General features: G+C 41.0%; 1 protein-coding gene and 1 long non-coding RNA gene across 5 annotated transcripts in view; one reads left to right on the forward strand and one right to left on the reverse strand.

Annotated features, from left to right (window-relative positions):
* LOC116696462 (stromal membrane-associated protein 1) overlaps positions 1–19,926 on the forward strand; it is a 226,517-nt gene that overhangs the window by 123,285 nt on the left and 83,306 nt on the right. The window lies entirely within an intron of this gene.
* Positions 16,723–19,926, reverse strand: part of LOC116696472 (uncharacterized) — a 26,140-nt gene continuing 22,936 nt past the window's right edge. Inside the window, exon 6 of the long non-coding RNA XR_004333735.1 lies at positions 16,723–16,742. This is a non-coding gene — a long non-coding RNA (uncharacterized LOC116696472). The remainder of the gene's footprint in view (positions 16,743–19,926) is intronic.

Consider the following 19,926-nt stretch of genomic DNA (forward strand, 5'->3'; position numbering starts at 1 on the left):
TTATCAAAGACAAGAGGCTGCTTTTCCTTCCATGGAAACACTGGCGCTAGCTGGTATTTTGTGTGTGTGTGTGTGTGTGTGTTTGTGTGTCTTTGTTCATTCAGTGCAGGGATTTGGGGAGTGTGTTATCCGCAAGGTCCTCGTACATCTGGACGGAGTTGGATCTCAAAGGTTTCCCGAGATTGGTGTGACACACCACACTCAGCAGCAGCTATAGCATATCGTGGTCGATTGGAGTTAGTTTGAGCGGAAAGGTGTGAAGGGCTGCAAAGGAGCAGCGTTCTGTGGCTAATATGTCCGCACACACATACACACACATAGAAAGCAGTGCTCTTGAGTCTAGCAGTCAAGGATCGATAGCGTAGCCACAAGGAGGCTAATCAATGAGGTGGATTTCGCTGCTGGAGAAGAGAATCGCCTGTTTCCCCAAAAACACACACAACCACACACACACACACCACACACCCACACACACACCCACAACACCCACACCACACACACACACGATCATAAGGCACACATCAATTTCCCCCACTATAAATGCATAGATGCCCACATAGACACACCCACCTGTGCTTCCTCCCATACCCCCCCCCCCCCCCCCACACACACACACACACTCTCCCCCCCCTGTGTATGGCAGCCAGCCCTATATGTCATTATTGCCAGTTTACTGCTCAAACAGAGTGAGCATCCAGAAGGTTTTATTGTTAGTTATAGATTTGCGTCAAGTCCCTGCTGACGTGTGAAGAAGTCATAACCCATTATTTTAAAAGTGATCAATAAATATAACAGAGTGATATAATAAGTGAATAAGTTGAGAAGTCTTTTGTCACATGCTAGGTGCTCAGCAGCAAATGTTATAATTTGACATTTAGCGCCTTTATTCAGACAGGATGGCCCATTAGTTTCTTGTTTTGACATTGTGTTCTGTTATCTTTTTTCTATGAACCATAGTGACTTGTGTATCTGTCACAACGTCATTTTCAGTTCAACAGAAGCTAGGTAGCTATGAGCGGGACTGTGCTCCCCCTTTAACCAGAAAACCCGCTTTTGCTCAACTAAGTTTTGTTCTGACAGTAACCGGACTACGACCATTTTGTTTTCAAATTGCGACATTAGCCAACACTGACTTTTTTTTTTTTATTGTGTTTTTGTTCAAAGGACTTCAAGTTTCATATCTTGAGTTTGTATTTATATACATTTTATTTATCATCAGAACTTAATATATTTTGATGTTCCTCTTTCGTTTATAAAAGATGAACAAACAAATTATCATTTTTTTTTAGTGAGAACTCATTATAACTACAATTACTAATGTTTGGGAATCTGTTTATGTTTTGTAACGCGTTTCTGGCATTATTTTTTTGAATATATGTTAAATAACCAAATATTCGATCGGTATCGGCCTTAAAAATCCTTTATCTAGGCTCTAGTTCCTACGGCTCCTATTTGCTGTGCTGCTCTTTTAAAAGTGAACACTGAAGCTTGGCTATTTTAAAAATCTTTTTATAATATTTTATGCTCTCTATTGTACATGTGTTGTAGGTCTTTTTTAATGAATTTTGGCGGAGTTTTCAAATATTTAAATAACTTTTCAAGTTAAAATACTGTAGTAATTTAGAAAAATTCCTTTTTTATTGCAGTGGTACTGAAATCGGCAATCGAGATCGTGTTATTTTTACTGGTTTTGGCACTGACTGTAACATACAGTCATAGCCCACTTGTTGTGGCTGATATCGTTCAGATTACGGCCTCTACAGTCTGTTTGATCACTAAAATCAACAGTAGATTCACTTAATTAGTAATTATTTGTTTGATTAGACAATTCACATTAATAACGTTTCTGTAAATCCGCCATGGTTAGCCAGTCGGTATTTTCAACCTGTATCCTAGTTACCCAGCATGCATGCCTTAATGGTGGGAAAGAAACCGGAGGACCCGGCAGAAACCCACGCAACATTAAAACTCCACGCAAAAGGCCCGAACGACCTTGATTTGAACCCAGAAAACCTTCTTGTGAGTAAAGTGCTAATCACTGAGGCCTCAGATCCCAACTCATTTAAGAGCATTTTGACAGCTATATATGGATAAGTGGGCCTGATAACATTTTATTAAATAAGACTTGACCACAGTTTCTCTGTCACTTCCTGTCGGAAACGGCTGGCAACTGTCTGACTGAGAGCAGATTTTTGTCACCACCCCCCCGCGATGCCGCCTGCTCTTGTCCATTTACAGGCTCAGATCTCCTTTCCATGTTACGAGACCCTCCTACCTTTTAGCCACTCAGAAGCCGACACCATCATAGACATCAAACTCTTACAATGAAATTCTAACCTGTGATAGCTGAACTGTGTCAAAGCAAAACAGGGCCTTTTATAATCCATTTCACACCCGATCAATTTATAATCTTATTTCTATATATTTATGTATATAGTTACAAGTATTTGTGTGAGTGATGTGGGCGTGTTTGTGTATTTGAGAAGTTTTGTATTTTGTACTTTTTTGGGGGCTGTTTTCTTTGCACTTTTCAAATAGAATAAAAAAACGCAGACATATCTGTAGAAATAAATCCAGTTTTGAGTTGTTTGTTTTGATTTAGCATCATTTTTACAAGAGGGAGACATGCATTTTAGTTTGATTACATAAAAAAGTGACATTAGGCTTTGCTGTAGACTTCTCGACTTATTTCAAATAAGGAAGAGAAAAAAGAGAGAATTCGCAACATTAGCCGCTCTGAACCAGTTGTTGTGCCGACTTTTGCTGCCTGCCGAAACTGGCTCTTTCCACAATGGGAAAAATAATTATTTTGAAGTGTAAAAAACAATTCCTGACGTCCTAAAAAATTGAAGTTTCGAGTCTCCTAATGTTTTATTAGACCATGTACATTTCCTCGCTGCCCGTAAGGTTGAGCAATTTTCGAGCAGGCATGATTGTTAAAGGGGTGCACTGCAGTGTTTTGTAGGCAAATGATCCTAAGTTGCTGACCGAACGTTCCGGCCGCGTAGGATGGATGTCAATTCTCGGCAGAAATGTCCAATAAGTCACATCGGCACAACGAGTGTGTCTGGGGCGAGTGACCAGAAGAAATTAAAACGGCGGTGCTCTGTGGATAAACGAATTAACATAAAAGTTCTTTTTCACTTTGGTGTGTGTGTTGTGTGTACAATCTGAACTGCCTGCCTTTTTAAAAAACACACGCCTAACACGTTCATGCTCTGAGGCTCTCCTGTTTAGTGACAAATAAGATTCCTCTGCAAAACCCTGAATATACTCTTTTAAATTGGTGTGTGTGTGTGTGTGTTGGTGTTGTGTGTGTTTTGTGTGTGTGTGTGTGTGTGGTGTGTGTGTGGTTGTTTTTTGTGTGTGTTTGCCATAGTGTGGATTTTATTGGGTATTCTTTCCCTGAACAGCCCGGCCGCATCCACCGTCAGACCACACCGTGACCTTCCTTAAACACTCAAGTGGTGTTTGTGGATGTGTGTGTGTGTGTGTGTGGTTTAGTGTTCTCTGTGATTCATATATTTTTTGTGTCTTAGATCCAATGTGTGAGAGTTTTGTGTTGTTTATTTGTGCACATCATAGCAATACTTGACATTTGTCTTTGTTGTTGGCTTTGAGCTATGTTTTTTTACCTGTTTGGTGTGTTTATTGTCTGAGTTTCTGCGGATGTGTGTGTGTGTGTTTTTTAAATGGTTAAAAAAGGTTTTTCATAACTTGTCCACATGATGTACACTGTGTGGAAGACATGCTTGCGTGTGGCAGCTTAAGATTTCCTCTCTGTGCACAAACCTTTTGTAGATTCTAAGTCCAGTGTGGTGTGTGTGTGGTGGTGTGTGTGTGTGTGTGTGTGTGTGTTGCGCGCATGTGCGTGTGTGTGGGGTTTTGTGTCTTTGTGCGTGTCCTTTGTGTCATTGCCACCGAGCTGTGCCAGATTTGTGTTGAATGTGGCAGACTGCAGCACCCGGCAGAAAAAAAAAACACTTGACAGTCTCTGACCTTGCGGCAGTGACCTCACCACCCACACACACACACACACCACAACCACACCCAACAACCATACGTACATACACCATACATACCTACATCATGATGCAGCGTCTGCTGTGTGTTTGCAGTAGAGCTGGGTGCCTGCCTACAGTCTGATATAATGCATTTTTCAACACACTTGACTCCATCACCATCCATTCCTCCGATCTTTCTCCTCCCTCTCTGTCCTTCCTTGTCCTCCTCTCCTCCTCCTGTCATTGATCGTTTTTTTATAACCTTTCCTCAGTCATCATCGGCCCACCTGTCTCTCCGTCTTGCCTTCACTTTCCATCTCCTCGCTCCACATCAGCAGTCTCCTGTTCCTCCTAATTGCGCCCTGCTCTCCATCTACCTTCGTGCTTCCCGTTTTCTCCTCTCCCCGCGATTGAACCTCCTTATCCCTCCCTTCTCCTGGTGAACTCCTTTTTCTTCCTCTCCCACCCCTGCAGCTGTCTGTCTTCGTGCAATCTTTGGCTCACTCCAGCCGCTGGCGTTTTTATATTCCTCTTTTATAGTTGAATAAGGCAGCTGTCAGCCACAAGGAGACACCACTTACTGCAGCGCTACTACGACTACTAATGTACACAGTCTGGTTGCCACTGTATTGTAGTTACTATCACTCTACTACTATCTCACTGCAGCTACACACACAACTACCAACTATTGTTCAAATAAACTCATATTCCAGTCTCAAATAATGGCAGACACATAAACCATACAATCGCATTCACCGCACTAATAGTACAGTATAGGGCGCACAATATATTCGTTTTTTGTTATCAACATCACAAGATCAAACCTGGCACAAAAACACAGTCGCAAAAGGCTGCAACATCCCGAAAAAAGAAAAATTTTGTGTTAAGTTGAAAGTAGAGATGTTCCATCCATTACTCTGTATGGCCGCCGATACTACCTAAAACTGCTGGTACGTATCATGGAATGTACTGGAGTTTAATGCACGCATCCCATACCATCGTATAAACAACTAAAGAATCTATCGTTACAGTAGTTTTCTTTATGTTCTTTGTCCTTATAACTGACCGCCAAACTATGATAAAGAAAAGTTCTGTGGCGTTCATTGTTTTGTTTTGTTCATGTTTCACAAAGATGTTTAACCTGAGCCACACCAACACCAACACCTCACATCATATACATCCATACGGGAGTATATCGCTTGTTGATAACATAAGAAAATAAATGACCACTGGCGTCTGATCAGTACTCGTATCGGCCGATACGCACGTTCAAGTCATCAGAATCTATCGCCTCCCGCTCTGTGTGGGTTTGACTTTCCTAGAACTCTGTTTCCTTCAAAAACAACAACAACTTCGGCTAACAGCTTTACCTTAAAACAGAAAAGTATTGTTTGAAATTGTGACTTTTTCTTTGCCACAAGCACGGCTTGCTTTGGTTCTTCGGGGCAGCATTGTAAAGAACTTACAAATAATAACGTAAGTTCATGGCTTTCCTCGCCTCCTGGGGATGGTTTTGGAACTGATGTGGAGAGGATTGGTTGTGTGACGAAGCACATGCGGCAATACACTGGTAAGACATCCATATGAGGTTGAACCGTATATAAGCATAAAAAGCTCACAATTACTGTCTTGTGTGAACTTCATTATTTGTATGTGGCTTTTTGCCTTTGCGGGTTCCCCCCCCCCCCAATGTCCCACCAACAACAATTGTTCCGCAGTAGCCATTTCAAAGCCAACCAACATCTGTGATTGTGTTAAGAAATGGCTATCCCACTGCTTTGTGTGGTGTAGCCCAACCTTACACGCCACAGCGCTGTGGAGATCAGGTCTGGAATGTTAGATGGGCGGACTGTCCTAACTAGGCAAATGTCCTGACAACAATCGTTGCACTTTAAAAGTCTTTCAGCTGCTTAAAGGACATATCCCATCTTTCCTGGTAGTCTTTTATGTGAACATCTTGGAGCAAGTGGATTTGACAGCAGCCTTATTACGAGGCCAAGCTACTGCAATTGGGAATTAATTAAGAAGTTTTTGCTCAGAAATTCAATTTCCTGATAGAACTCGGTGTTTGCTGCTAACTGTGAACCAGTAGCAATAAATTTATTTTTTTCTCTAAATAAAAAATTCTGGTATAGTCCACACTCGCTGACAGGAAGTCATGAGCTTGTTTATTTTTGCATGTAACTTGATGCTTTCCCTCAACTGTAACACATGACTCTTAACTGACGTGGGGACTGTATTCACCTGTTAGGCTTGTGCATTGTATTATATGTTGTAGCTGTTTTTTTTTTTGCTGCACCTTCTGCTTTGAAGTGCTACCTTTGCAGCTGTACGACTGTGCTTTTAGCTGCCTTCTCTGCAGCTGGTCGTTGTTATGTCTCCCTCAATCATCTTCATGTTTTATTCTCCTCATTCTCCTATTTTTCCTCTATTTCCTGTCCTCTGGCTACTTTCCCTCCTCTCAACTCTCACGACTAACCAATTTACAGCCCGCATCTCCCGCTCATCTTCTTCCCCTCTATTTGTTTTTCCTCTCCCTCTTTTAGGTGTTGTTTTGCTCTTGTTTTGTTCCATCACCTCGCTCTGCCTCCCGCAGAGTGATACATGTGAAGGAAGACACGTGGGATTCTGTGTTGGCGTAAGGCTGATGCCAGTCTCAGTGGCCTGCCAGCTCTCCATAAGTTTTTTTTTTTTTTTTTTTTTTTACTACAGTTATGTGTATAAGTTTAATTCGTTCACGTTTTCATTATGATGCAGTGGTAGCTGGTGTAGCTGCCATAGTTTAAATGACATTGTTTGAAAGCCCATACAAACTGTTTTTTTTGGACTGGAGGCTGTGATTATACTGGGGTTTTGTGCCAATGCCAATAACTTTTTTAGTATTTAGTATAGCTGTAGACTGTAGGTTTTTTTTCTCACTGTTTTTTTTGGTGCCATGGCAGGCAAAAATGCTCTCGACCCTTCACAACAAGTCTAGTGTTTGGAATTGGGGGGGGCAGAGAAAAGCGCTTGCTGCCTATGTGTGCCCCCCTTGCATTTTGTATCATTCGTTGTACAGTCTTAGGTTTAGATTACAAGCCGATCCATTTTGGGCCTTATAAGTGATAAATACAATATTTTTTCTTGAAGCAATTAATATCAATAACACAAGGATTTAATGTGTTAAAGTTTCTGTTAATGCCAGATTCATGGAAGTATCTATTGAGATCATCCTTAGTTTCAGACTAGGAGGAGAAACAAACACCCCATAGTTTGTTTGCAAAACATAAATTACCACCCTATATTTATGTTTTTTGTTAGTCAGGCCCCCTATTTTTGGGCGTATAATTATGACAGAAGCAAAGCAGGTATGTCATTACTTTTCACCCCATGGAGCCGTGTTTTGTACACTTTTTGAATCCTTTGAAAATAAAGTAACGTCTTTTTTTAACATTACTTAACAAACGGAACCATCATAGAAAGTAACCTAACCCTATGTACTGAATCGACCCAACCACAGTAGTTTGTGTTATATCCTAAACCTACCAACTGTGACGTTTTCACAACGTTAAGCATCCGTTTAAAACCGCAACCGTTCAGATTAGTATGAGGATGGAAAAGGCTCCCGTGTTTCGTATTTCCCTGGTCACCGCTAGGGGGCGCTAACCCTTTGACATTCCTACGGGTCGTATCAGAGGTAGGAAAACATACCTATGTGTTCATACTGGTTTGGGTGACTTGGTTGAGCTCAGGTAATTCCGTTCTTAGAAAGGCTGCCCTCTTACTTCACTGTGAAAACCCATTTATTTTGGTCATTAATTGTTTTGTCATCAGCTTGACAGGAGCTTGCTTATGTCTTCGTTCCACTGTTGTTTGAACCTTTTGTTTGCAGGTGTAGATATGCTACAAAAACCTAAATGTCAGGCCTCAGTGTGCATGTTCACTATCTGTTTTCTTTCAGAGAATGCAGACACGTACTGTCCATTTATTAATGGACCACACTGCATAAGCATAAAAACCACTGCTGCCGCTTTCAAAGTGCTGCAATCGTCTCATCAAGCATTTTTTATAAATACATTATCTCATCTTTTGATGTATTAGGTTCCGCAGGTACCCGGGATCTTCGGTCCCATTTAATAGACCTAATGATATTTACTACCAGTTGTTACCATTTCTGGGCAGCTAGCTTCACCATCTTGATTACATTCAAAGCCTCAATGATACCCTTGTCATTATGTTTTGCGCTGGGTTTTGATGAATCAAAGAAACTATTTCAGAATGATTTTAAAATTTTTTTGTTAACATAGGTTGAGTCTTCATCACCTTGACCTTTATTTACAGATGTTGTAAATCATAATCAGTTCAGTTGTCTTGCAAAGGACGCTTCAGCACATAGACCGGAGGAGCGAGGAATCGAACCAATCTGCGATTAACAGACCACCTCTTAGTGATAGTAAGCTCTCCCCAATGAAAAACAGCACAAGTAAAATTGATTTAATGAATAATATCACGGCATAATCCCAACTCTGGGAACATTGATTACTCTTGTTAAGTCTAATGATTATACCAAAGCTTGTTTTTCCTAGTACATTTGAAAACGAGACTAACTGCCTAGATGCCCGACGAGGTAGGGTTAGAGGCAACCTGATTGTCCCTTTTGGCTTCAGCTTTGGCAGCAGGCCAGCCCACTCCTCCCCTCACCGTCAGTCGGTGTAGTTTTCCAACCTGTGTTGACACCAGTTAACAGATTCATTGCTTTGACTTCAAAATGAGGCCATAACATTAACCCAAACCTCCGTGGGAGAACTTGTTCCGCCAAGTCGAAAACACAACTCTCTTCATCAGCAGTCTCTCACTAAGCTATTCCCCCAACATGGTGTTCCTACACATTCTCTTTAACAGCTGTTTTTTCAGCCCAGTGACGTACAGTAGGTTCACACCCACCCTAACTAACGCTGACCTTATTATATTGCATTATAGCCTTTTTATATCTGTGGAAACGATTGCAACTTAAATTCCAGTGCATGGTGTAAAATCTTGCATCTACAAATAAATATCTTGATCTTGACATCTTGAATTATGACTGACAATAATAACTGAATGGTGTTGTCCTACAGAAAGTGTTCACGATATAAAGCCTTCTGTTAAGGAAAAAAGCTCAGGAGCAGCCACCTCATTTCACATAACGGTTGGAGTTTCTTAGACAACACAGAAGCTATTGAATGAACTCTTCATTAAGAGACAATTACAAGTACAGTAATAGTTTAACCACAATGTGTTTACGTGCAGTGCCAATCTCAACTCTCTGAAATTCCTGTCTTCCTGAGGTGTGTGTTAAGCTCATGCTGCAGGCGTTAATGTTTTAGCCGGACCTTTAAGGTGAAACAAAGATATTGCAATAGGCCTAACCCAGATGCTAAAGCCTAGTTTACCTATCTCTCCCTATCATAACAGCCTCATACGCTGCCCGATCCCCTGAATCTGTAGAGAGACACACATAAATATAATGAACAGTTTTGGTTAGTAGCAGACATGCTAGTTTCTCGTCCCCGGACCTGTGACCTATTAACAACCTAATTGTTGGCTAAGCTTTCCACGCTGGTGTTTCCGGAAACTTCCACCACACCTTTCAGCAGTAAAAGTGCACATCACTTTCTTTCCTGGTTTGAGTTTCCACAACAGTAGCTTAACATTAAATACTTGATTCCACAACTGGAATGAATTTGTGTTACATTGTTGTACTAAAGAATAACTGCTGGGTACCTGTGTGGTAAAAAGAAGATTAAAATCTTGACAGATTTCACTGTCAGCCATTTTGTCTTGGCTTCAGCGTTTCCGTTTCACAGGGACAACTGACAGCAGACTTTCTACCTTACTCAACCTCCAGTGTGACAGCCGTCAGCGATGGCTTTTGTCTGCTGTGTATGTGACCACACTATCTGATGTGACACGTCATCTAAGGGTTTGGTTTGCTCAGCTGGGTTTTATTCACAACTGGCATCCACCTTCTTGCAAAGCCTATCACCTGTTGGGGAATGGGGGGGTTGTTGTTATCGATTTCTTTGGCCTCCCTTCAATTCCACCTTCTCTCTTTCAAACACCAACGTGACCCTGACACCCAGTCAGAGTCTGCCCGCTAGCCGTCTGTCAGCTGCATCACTTGGTGTCATCCCCTGATCACTAATTGGAAAACCCAATTGTCTGCCAGCGTTTGGAGAACATAGTGGCGCATATCTTCCCCAATCCTTCTGACATACGCTGGGAATTTCAGCTTTTTTGCAGAACTGACATTTCAGATTTTCCTTTTCTTTTTCTTTTCTGTCCATCACAGCGCGGTTTGGGATGTGAGCTTTTGAAATCTATGTTTAATCTCAACTTTGTCAACGCTGTGCATGGTCGAAATGTTGTGTAATCAACTGGACGGCATCACCAAAGATTTTTTCCTTCCTTTCCCTCTCCCTGCAAACTCTCTTATGTGAGGTTGTTTGGCTCTCTCAAGATAATTTGCTTGTGGTTTGAACCAATTGAGTTTGGCTGATGACCACCATTAGAGCCTAGATCTTTGCCCTAACCGAGGGCCCGTCTGATTTTACACGGGCTCTGCCGGGCTGCGTGTCTTGCGCTCCGGGGGCCAGTACATGCGCTGCCATGAGGAGGTGAAATGGCGGCTGGGCTTCTGGCATTACTTTTGGTTGCACCCATTAAAGAAAGCAAGTCCGTTGGTGTGCAAAATTTTGACCATGTGCATACATTGAGACTAATGACTAGTGGTTAGTGGAATGCAAAAGATGTGACCTTCTGCGACATGGTACTACGAAAACGACAGGGTATCCGTATAAGCTTGTCAAAGCTGTTCTCACACACCTTCCAGTGCCCAGTCAACCTACAATCCCCATCGTTGTTTGCTGCATCAAAACCCATCCCTGCAAATGTGGAACCGAACGTGACGAAAAGTGTGTCAGCTTTTCCTGTAAAGCAATAGTGCCTTAAATATCGGAAATGGCGAGGGTTTGAATAGCTGACCAAGAACTAACTTGTTGGGTATGAGAGTAAGTTTTCCTGCCTATGCCTATTGATAGTGCTAGATATGTTACAGAGGACTTCCTTATTTTCTTTGTTCTAACTTCCAAGTGCCTATACCACGTGAAGTCCTACATAAATTATTTTAAAACACTTTCTAAATTGGCTCATTCTTGACAAAGGCAAAGAACCTGTGTGCGGGTGCTGCACTATTGAATACGTCTGGCTGTAAACAGGTTGGGCTTTTAAAAAGCTGGCAATCCAAATGTGCATGTCTGGCTCAGGCCTTTCGGGCCTAACTTTTAAGCCCGATTACAGCTCTATGAAACTCCACCTGGTGAAGGAGAAAAAAAACAAGCTCTGGATTGTTTGCGTTTTCTTTTAACAAATCACAATCTTTTTGGGCAACACTAAGCTCCGGACACAGCGACAGTAGATTTGCAAGATAGTCTCGTGAAGGACTTGTTTGGTGGAACATTTGCACCTGAAAAAGAAATGCTACATACAAATAAATAAATTAACTTCACTGTCACACAAGACAGAAAAAAGCAAAAAAAAAAAAAAAAAAAAAAAAAAAAAAAAAAAAAAAAAGGGAGAAAAAAAAAATAATGTTAGAAATTAAATCATTGTTGGTACAATGGTTTAACGGAATTTTCTCTTACCATTGTTTGCCGTGTGTACTTCCCCCCCTCAGTCCCACAACGCCCAGTTGAGAGAGTAAACTGCCGTAAACATATTCATACAAATCTTTTAGAGTCATTCACTGATGACTTCATTGTGATGCTGCCTTTAAATAATATATGCTACTAGAAAGAACGCATTGCATTAGTTGAGCAGAGAACCGCAGTTGCACTGTCATCAGCTGATTACATCACTGCTTGGGTTAGTCACGTTCATTTATCAGCTGCTTGGCCGCTGTCCAGTATAAGTCCAGTCATTATAGCAGGTGAAACTTTTGTCACTGTTTTCTACCAACCAACATCCTCAAGTGCTGGCTGTGGTTTTTTTTGAACTCCATGATGTATTGTCAAGTGGATTAATTCTCCCTCAAAGTTCTCTGATTTGTTTCCTCAATAATTTTATCTAACAATACATTGTTGATGAAATGGACAAGGAATAGATTCAATAATGATATTCAAAGAGCTATATATCTTTTGTAGTTAGGTGGTACTAAAGCCCCAATACCTTATAAAATATTTTCCATGCTACCACTAGTTCTGTTAATCGTCAGAATTAAACTAACCTTTTGTCTGCTGCCACAAACACCTTCCCTGCTGCGATTCACTGTACAAGCTTTGCTGCAGTCCCAACACACTCATTCGCAGCTCAATGCCTTCTTGATCAGGCGTGACAACGTAATTGTTTCATTGCCTGGATTGACGACTTGAATTTAATGTGGTCCATCGATCTTTTGTTGAGGGGAAATTGGGTTTGTTGACAGCGTTGTAGATCTTCATGGCCCACGTGTTCACCTTTTTATACTCCTCTTCCTTAAACCATTTTTCTCTTAAATCTCCGTTTCACCGTCTACTCTATCTTGCCCAAAAAAACTAAAAAAAAACTTCATCTCAACTTCTTCCTCCTCTTGTCTCATTCCCTACCCCTTTAACTTTTTCAGTTTATCACTCTCTCTCTTTCCTTTAATCTGTCTATTTGTTTCTTCACTTCCTCCTATTCCTCCCCACTCCCTAGTTTTTTCCCATTTTACTCCCCTTTATTTGACTTTCAAATTAAAAAAAATTGATTACCCAATTGCTTATCAGAACATCAACACCAGGCAGTATCACCATAAGAAAAATAGATTGAAAGGGTGACACCCACAAATTTTTAGATTTACTTGAATATCACTTAGAAAAGATTAGGTGGTGTGGTAAGTATTGCCGTTGATAGAATTTTTTTCTTTTTTCTGTCACTAATTGATTACTTACAGTAAAACTTCACGTCTATTTTTTTCAGTTTTATTACTGCTGATTGTCAGTCCTTGACTGCTTTGGTTAGTGTTGACTGGGGTTCGGGTTTAATTTCGCTGTCATCTGTGGTCCATTGGATGTGTGCACATTGTTTCCTTTGTGTTTGGGGACACTTTTGTGTTGCTGTGTTGCCCTCTTAAGCGCTCAACCACTGAAGTACTGCTACTCTGACGTTCTCCTTCAGTGCTGCAACACTAACGTATCAGCACGGGAGCCTAGAATTGTAATTCCCCCCGATGCGAAAGTTTTGGAAGAATCAGCTCTCTACAGGACAGTGACCTAAGACTGAGGAAGAGGGTGCTGGCCCAGAGACTTGGACAGCAGATGTGCCGTATTCCTCTGGCCTCCATCATGAAGAAAAATGAAGTAAAAGACTGTCTCACTAAAACCGTACTTATACCATACACACGCCATCCTTAAAGTAAAGTTTTTGTGCCACACCTGGTGCCTGGAATCCCGATTTTACCCAATAAGATCATGGAGATTTTAATCATTGTGTTAGAACCTATGTCCCTGAATCCTTTCTCTAGGTCCGTCACCTGTTCCAGTAGATGGGTTCAAGTCATTCTTAATATATACAATAAAAGTATGAATCTTACATTAGGTTATCCCTGCCATCGTCATGATCTTGATGTAACTAAAGAACAACTCCCGGTCATTAACACATGGACCATTCATGAGGTACTTGCATGACTATTATGGTTAAAAAATTGGTGGGGGTTGTACGTGAGGATAGAAGGTTTATCCCGTATCACTACACCCACTCTTCTCACACTTCTTCACACAATCTGTCATTATAAAGGTACTGCTTACAGATTGTGGTACATACGGTTTTTATAATCGGAATTGTTTTTGCTGTACTCCATTTTTTGGATTTGGGTGTAAGTACACTTTTATATGGATGCCCTCCGCACAGTTTTTTTAAAACGAGACCCCTGTCCTGATAACCAAAGGGGAAAACTGTGTTGTAGCAAACGAGCCAGATATTTCTCAGTAGTTGAAGACCAAAACTGAGCTAAAAAGAAGTGCCTGTGGACTGTGAATCAATTTGGGGGGGACAGAACCATCACTCCAATGAATGGCTAGGTTTTTAACCTTCCGGGCTTTCGCAAGCACATTGTTACGCTCTTGCCGAAAGCCAAATTCGGAAACGCCATCAGCAAAATGTCATGTCCTTGACTCCTACATACAATTTGTGATTTATATTACTTTGTAACATAAGCCCAAGATACAAACAAAAAGGGCTCAGGCCATAAAAACGGATGACGCAGTGATCGAAGTGGTCTGATGGACGTATTAGTGTCCAGCATCATAAGCCATCCCTGAGGGTATGCAGCTACTACAGCGCATAAAAAAGAAAAAAAAAAAAAAAAAAAAAAAAAAAAAAAAAAAACACCGATGCGTCAGAGTTGTAGTGCCGCTTGTGTTCTAGACACCGGAAAATAATATTTTCCCCATGTCAATGGAATTGTAGGCACCTGGTCTGAAAAACAGTAAAGTATTTTGATAATTCTTGCCATGGTACGCCAAAGTTCGATTACTAGAGCTAGCGTTTAGCCAACATAGCTATTGCTTTGCCTTGCCACTGTTAGCCAGTCTAACAGTACTACATTAACCAAATAAACGAATGTTACATTTTTCCTTTTTCTGTTGCTGGGATATGACGTATCTTTTAAATGATCCTAATATCATAAGTGTCTCATATATCATTCACCATGTATCCTAAATTAATATAAGATCTATCCTTAGCTAACAGTCAACAACTTAGAAGCCAATTAAGGTTTCTTCATCAGGTTCACATACACATCCATGGGCTGCTCAACTTCAACGCATTGGCCGTGCACACACCCATTTTGACTGGTTTCACACGCCACCACCCCAACACCCCCGATTTCTCACGCTGAAGTGTCAACCCGGTCGGTCAAATTTTTGAAAGTGAGTTTTACTAGGTTACAACATCTCCAACTCAGCAAGAGATGGGGATTATATTTTGTACTGTATTGTGCACACATATTGAACATGAGGCAGAAATCTGATGAACACAGCTAACTATACTATTACACGTACTGCAACTTGGGCCTATTGTGCTAATCTCTAACCTCTGTGCCTCTCTAATTAACTGTAATAATTCATTCATGTTTTTAAAAATAAGAACAATATTCTCGTATTTTCACACAAAAGGAATCCAGTAAGGGGGCACAGAGGAAGGGGCCAAACATTCTGAGCCTTGGCACACAGGTTGTAAAGGATTAGAATTTATGTCAACTCCTAGTGGTTCTCCATTCTTTAGATTTCACGTGTCTAGTGGAATCCCTCCACATTACATTAACTTTGGTCCCTGGTCCCCTACACCATGGACCCTGGCCTGTTTCACCCCACCCAATCTTCTCAGCTGTTGTCTACTGTCTTTGCATTAGGCTCATTATGTTTGCCATTGTCCGGGTCCAGTTCTTATATAAGAAGTTATAATGTAAATAAGGTATATGCTAATGCCCTAGATACCTGTTTGAACTACAACAAGCACAGGTTTCTTACCCATACAGTTTGCACATATCATGTAAGCTTCATTTCTTCTTCATTTTGTTAGCACCAAAACTCTCCAGAAAGTGCCCTTTAATGGTTTATTTGTTACAATTTTTTCCCCTGGGGTGGCATACCCCAGACCCCCCCCTAGGGCGATGCCCCACCCCCCCACATATAAAAATCCCCAATTCACACCCTGCAGAGAATGATGCTGAAAGAGCCAAAGAAATTGCTTTGTATTTGGCAAAATATGGGTTGGCCCCACCCCAAATCTCACTGCCAGGTTTGGGGACAAGTTGGCAGCTCTGTAACACTATTGAAGTATCTGTAATCATCGTAAAGTAAAAGTAAGTGAAACTTGGACACGAAGCTGTTGCCAAATGGACTTGTACATGGATCTTTTCCTTTACCTTTCTCTTTGTTCTGTGTTTCTCTCAGCCCGAGTGTAGAGCCAGTCCCAAGGAAGCACGAGCCGGGCTGTGGACCTCTGCGGGCCTGGGTAGACATCACCCACCTTCCCACCACAGACTATATAATAAACCCTCGTGACAATGTAAAACTTGTCAAACTTTATTCACACTGACAAGAACTAGCCACTTATGCTGAATGTTTTAATAAAAATTTTTTTATTTATGGTATAGTGTCATGTTAGATAGTGTGGCCATTATCAGTTTAAAGTTTAATGCTGTCAGCTTTATTTGAGTTTATGTACAGAGACCTTTAAACCCGTGAACTTATATGATACTAGCTGCCATTCGAAGTCCATTTCTTATTCGTGGCTTCAGGCTGCCTGTCCTGACACAACTGTTACAATCCAATTGAATCCATAATTGTTCATCATAGACTGTGCCCAATCTACTGGAAAATTACTCTTTTACCACCCTCTATTATCAGTTGAGTAATAGTCTAGAACTAGAATGCTAACCTATTTGCCTTTAAAAAATACCAATCAGCACAAAAATGAGTAACTTATAGAGCTGGGTCGATTCCAGTAGTTGTGAAATGTGGTTTAGGAGGGAACATTTTCGAATTATGCATTTCTGTTGCTTGTGAAATTTAAAACAAGAAGACAACTAACACAAAAGGGGCATCAACTGCGTTGGAGGCGATAAAAAGAAAATCTGTTGTCCTGGCTGAACTAACCATAGAGAAAGAGAGCCTTAGAATTACCAAATGGCACTAAATATCACCCCAGTATATTATGGGGAGACATCAGAGCTCAGATGTGGGTCTTGTCCTGTATGCACTTGACCCTGTGTAATCTCGCATCCTAACACCTTCCACCATCAGAAACTGGAACTGGGATCCATCTTAACTCAGTTTATTGGGACAGAGAAAGGGCGAAAACTGGAAATGAAACACAACATGACCGCTTACTTACTATTGAGTATCACAAATATTCAAGCCATGATCATTATAAAACAATATAACTGGCACGGTCACTGGTAATCGGTAGTAATATACATGTAGCTAACATGACCAGCTAACATGGAAAAGCTGAATATAAAGGTATACGTGGAAACCTATATGTGTTTATCTAATAAACTAAAATTCCATGTACACAACGCCAAGAATAGTAGCTTACTAAGTCTACTGTCATCTAATATAGCTATCAATCATCATCAAAATACACTATTGGGCACCATTAAAACTACTGACAATAATTACAGAGCTATAAGACCATATGTCAGCGGTCTATTTCACATACCAAGAATGCTACCACGGCGATGTAATGTCACAGATGAAGCGAATGTATGGAGAGATGAATATACACAACCCATGCAGGCTGTCTCTGCTCAGTCCAACTGTCTGACTACAATCCCATAGATAGCCGAAGTCACGCCCTTCTACTTCCGCGTCCATGGACCTATCTTACAAAAAAATATAATGGAGGGAATGGGGAGAGACAAATTAGTTTTTCATCCTGACGAGTCGTGAGGAAAGTACAAGTACCCGTGCCTCAAATCTTTCCTGAAGTACAGGACTTGAGTAATGTACTTAGTTAATCGTACCTGCAGGATATTCAGTAAGTGAGTGCACCGAGGTATGGCATTTAACAAAGGTCACAAGCTGGATTCAAACCTGTGACATTTCAATACCGCTAGTTTCTGGCCCGCTAACCCGCCGTACACGTGTACTCCATGCTTGTTGACCTTTTCCTTAACGCTAAACACATATAAAAACGGGTGTTGTCATGTTTTGCACCATAAATTTGTTATGCAGTCACCCTTGTTTTCCCAACACAAAGGCGTTATTGTATTATCCTTATCTGAGGGTAAGCTGCGTTGCAGAAAAGAGAGCCGCTGGATTACAGCATTGAATAAAACATTCCCGACCCGCAGCAGAAGAGTGGGGAGTAATGCCGCTGCTAATAACATAACCAGTAACACCCTGTGCCAGCCATGTTAAGTGTCATGCCGATTTCAAACAATCAATAAGTCAATATACATGTCAGTCTGCCTTCAACGCACTACACATCCCCCCGTTCCTCCTCCATCGTCTTTGTGTCTCACATCAGTGTAATTCAGTTTAGCGCTGTGCCTGAAACAAGCACAAACAATATTGTGAGAGCAGCAAAATAAGCCATTTTAACACAAATTATATTTCCATCCTTGTTGGTTTGCCAAACCACTAGCCAATATTAGCTTTTTTTAATTTAACATCTAATGTATTAAAAGGCTTCTCTGTGCCACAGCAACATTGATCAACCATCAAACATGACAGTAGGGTTCTATAGAGGTTCATTACAGACGTACATTGAAGTTGACATAAAGAACTGTTGAATGGGATGGGGAAGTACAGAGCCCCGGGGTGACATGGAGGAAGAAAAAAAAATTGGAAAAATAATAAACGTACTGGGCACGTAACCACTTTGCGAGATCTTTGACTTTGTTTTGCAATATCTCAAGTTTTACTTTGCACTAGACCTAAAAAAAAAAACGCCCTTGCTCTTGGGGGAAGTACTGGAATTGTTGGGGTCTTTGTATATTAGAGTGTGGTCTAGACCTACTCTATCTGTAGAGTGTGGCAGATTCCAATTCGCCCATCTGACTTTCTTTTCTCCAAGAGCAGAGCAGGAACCCTGGGGCTGGAGGAACTCTTATTAAGGTAAACCTCATAAATGAAATTTTCATGTCTATGGGGACCTAAACATTTGTGTTTGTCAGGTTCCTGATTGTTAACATGCGTATCAAAAGTACGATGGATGTATTAGAGAACAATGAGATGTAATCATGTCATGCTACTAGGCTGGATACTAGCTAGCTACTAAGTTTAGCCTGCAGTCATGACATCAACAGCATCAACAAATGTCCATTTATAACACTTCACTTTGGCTGTATTAAAAAAAATTAGTAATGCTAAACATCAAATAAACAATGGATGTTTAAGACACCAAGAGATGTAATCACTGTCCTGCTGCTAGCTAGGTAACTACGCTATCTAGGTTTAGCCCTTATTTTTGCACGGTCTGCGAAAATAAAACTCGATATCTCGCGACAACAGTCCAGCATCTCCGCAAAAGTGTTTTGTCCCCAGTACTGATTTTTAATTATTATTGTTTCCTCATTCAATCAACTCTGGTGCTCTGTAGGACGAGAGTGAAAGAAGAGAGGTAAAAGCAGAGCAAGCACAGAAGTAAGATATTTTTATTGTTTATTTTGTTGTGTTTACTTATTTCTGTGTCTAAGGCTTTCACTTCGACCTTCTTTCTCTACTGTTAATGGTATCGATTCACTGAATGTAAAGAATCTTCCTCATGTTGTCTCTCTTCTAGTTTACAGCAACTGTCCTTGTTTGTTCCAAAGCAAATTGTCCTCTGTTTCTGTGTGTGGTTGATTTGCATGTTGCAGTAACTCTCTCTGGGGACACAATTGTAAATGCAAGCAGTTTTTCCTGCAGCACTTCCAAAAACTATAATGTGTGCAACGTTGCATCAAAACCCTACATCACAATATAAACTGTTACATTATCTCTGATATAGTGACCAACTGGGTCTCGTGTTACTTTTTCTGGACTCCTTGGTCCATGTACTCGCTTGGGACGGGTAGCTGGGTCAATTTCGGTCCTAGTTTCTGACTTGTGTTTTGGGAAAAAGTAGGTCAAAGTCACGAATTTTGGGTTTTATGGCTTGGCTTGTCTTGCATTATCGGAACCTTCCTCACAGCCTAGCGGACGAGTGTCTGGCTAGTCCACAAAGCATTTCAGATAGGAGATAAACTGTGCTCTGGTCATTGGGCATTCTTGCAACCATTCCAATTCCTCACCAGAGCAACCTCGAAATAGCCTCGGGAAAGGAATTGTTTTGGTGGAACATGTGTACTGTTCAAAAGTTTTTTAGTTTGCAACTAAAGATCAGATCGTGACAGATAGTTCCTCAGCTTTCGTATTTAACCCTGCAGAGGTAAATCCCGAGCATTTCCTGCGGAGCG

Source organism: Etheostoma spectabile, chromosome 10 (assembly GCF_008692095.1).
Source record: "Etheostoma spectabile isolate EspeVRDwgs_2016 chromosome 10, UIUC_Espe_1.0, whole genome shotgun sequence".
Classification (NCBI taxonomy): Eukaryota; Metazoa; Chordata; class Actinopteri; order Perciformes; family Percidae; genus Etheostoma; species Etheostoma spectabile.